The sequence below is a fragment of the Babylonia areolata genome, chromosome 2 (assembly GCF_041734735.1).
Source record: "Babylonia areolata isolate BAREFJ2019XMU chromosome 2, ASM4173473v1, whole genome shotgun sequence".
Classification (NCBI taxonomy): domain Eukaryota; kingdom Metazoa; phylum Mollusca; class Gastropoda; order Neogastropoda; family Buccinidae; genus Babylonia; species Babylonia areolata.
The window spans coordinates 71,675,705-71,678,204 of record NC_134877.1 but is presented as its reverse complement, the minus strand read 5'-3'; the positions used below and the strand labels follow the sequence as shown (position 1 = coordinate 71,678,204).

The following is a 2,500-nucleotide window of genomic DNA, read 5'->3' as shown; positions in this document are numbered from 1 at the left end:
TGACACGAAGCTCACAAGACTTAACAGTGAATCTGTTTGGATCACAACTGATTGACTTGTGTAGCATGTTCCATTGCTCTGTTATAAATGGAATATGTGATAAAGGTTTTGATGATGGGTGTACATATATCTGCAGTACGGGAAGTAGTGTCATCGACTACTTCGTTACGTCAAATGAGTTGCTTGATTTGGTTCTATCCTTTGAGATAATTGATAGGGTTGATTCTACCCATTTACCAATTTCAGTTATGTTGGGCAGTGATAACACTAACGCAAGTATGGGTAGTAGGGAAGATAGGCAAGGTATCTGGAGAGAAAAGCTTTGCTGGACAAGGGAGAAGGAAGGGGAGTTCTTAGCTAACTTTTCTTCTCCACAGTCAGAAGCGGATCTTTGCCATGCTTTCGAAGAGATTGAGAGAGATACTGAATCAGCTTTGACCAAATTTGTTGACTGCCTTCTTAATGCTGCCAGTTGTATGAAAAAGCAAGTTAGGATTGATTCTGGTCATGTAAAAAAAGAAGCCCCTTGGTTTAACAAAGAGTGCAAAGAAGCGAAGCAAAAAACACGTAAACTTTTAAGCACATTCAGAAAATCAAAGGAAACATACGGTAGAAAGGTAAGCCAAAGTAATTCACAGAGACAATGGGATATAGCCATAGGAAATTCTGATCGATGTGATGAAGACATAACTATAGAAGATAAACGATTGGCCTTTGTAAAGGCAAGAAAGGAATACCGACAACTAATACGGGCAAAGAAAAGTTCGTATAAGAAAGAAAAAGCGCAAAGACTAAACAACTCTATTCATGATGCTAAGTTGTTTTGGTCAGAGGTGAGATCGAAGACGTGTAGAGGTAAACAGAAAACAAGTGAAAAGATAACTTTAGATCAGTGGTATGAGCATTTTAAATCTGTGTTCAGGACAGAAGAGGGGGTAAATAATGGAGCAGAGTATGATAGTGTAGTGGATCATGATATAGCTGAAGAATTAAACATTCCAATTTCAGAGGAAGAAGTACATCAGGCCATAACTGGGCTGAAAAACGGAAAAGCATGTGATTATGATGGGGGTAACTGCCGAAATGCTTAAAACTGTAGCAACAAAATCAGTCCCTTTCTTGTGTCGTCTTTTCAATCAGATTTTCAGCAATGGTGAGTTCCCAGAACAGTGGAGTTACTCGATAATCATACCCATTTTTAAGAAAGGCAATCCAGATTTACCTGATAATTACAGAGGAATTTCCTTGTTAAGTGTGGTCAGTAAGATTTATACGAGTATACTTAAAAGAAGACTTACTAAATGGATGGATGACAATGGAAAAGTAGTTGAAGAGCAGGCAGGCTTCAGAAAATCATATTCAACGATTGATCATATCTATACCTTATCATCTATTGTAGAGAAATGTTTTAGTAGAAAAGGCGAAAAATTGTATGTAGCTTTTATAGATCTGAGAAAGGCTTTCGATTCAGTCCATCATGCTTCCTTGTTTGCAACTTTATTGAGAGCAGGATTATCTGGCCCATTTTTTAATGCTTTAAGAGCTATGTATTCTTCAGTTTCATCATGTATTCGTGTGAATGAGGAAATGACTGATCTTTTTGGTTGTCCTTTAGGTGTTAAGCAGGGGTGCATTTTGAGTCCTACACTCTTCTCCTTATTCATAAACGAAATAGCCGTAGCTCTAGAAGAGGTAGGAAAACATGGAATACAACTTCAGCCAGGTCTGATCGAACTGTTCCTTTTATTGTTCGCAGATGATTTAGCTCTTTTATCAAGGACACCCTGGGGTCTGCAGAACCAGTTAAACCATCTTAGTGCATTATGTACTGAAAGGTTTTTGAAAATAAACGCAGAAAAATCCAAAGTTATGGTATTCAGAAAGGGGGGTTACCTGGGGAAAAATGAGAAATGGTTCTTGGATGGTGCTGATCTAGAAGTGGTTAACAGTTACACTTACCTGGGATACACGTTCACGACAATGTTGAGTAATGTGCAGGGAGTGCGATCCCTCGTAACGAAAGGAAAGAAAGCTGTATATGACTGTGCCCGTGTCCTCCGAAATCTCAATGAGATGACGAGGCAGTGCTTCTTCAAAATTTTTGATGCCCAGGTTCAGCCGATTTTATTATATGGGTCAGAAATGTGGGGTCTAGAGGAAATAGACTCAATTGAAAAGGTGCACACCCATGCATGCAAAAGATTCTTAAATGTTTCAGCAAAGACACCAAATAAATGTGTATATGGAGAGCTGGGGAGATATCCGTTACACGTAAATTCATGCATGAGAGCAGTAAAGTACTGGTTAAAATTATTACATATGAATATTAGCAGACTGCCCAAACAAGCTTATCTAATGCAAGTTAATATGGAGGAAAACGGAAAATTGTGTTGGGCATCGAAACTCAGAGACATACTCCAGAAATGTGGTTTTGCTTTTGTTTGGCTGAACAAAGGTGTTGGGAATGAACGATCTTTCCTCTCGCTATTAAGAGATCGAC

General features: G+C 38.6%; 1 protein-coding gene across 1 annotated transcript in view; it reads left to right on the top strand.

Annotated features, from left to right (window-relative positions):
- Positions 1-2,500, top strand: part of LOC143279576 (ecdysone receptor-like) — a 119,181-nt gene that overhangs the window by 68,069 nt on the left and 48,612 nt on the right. The window lies entirely within an intron of this gene.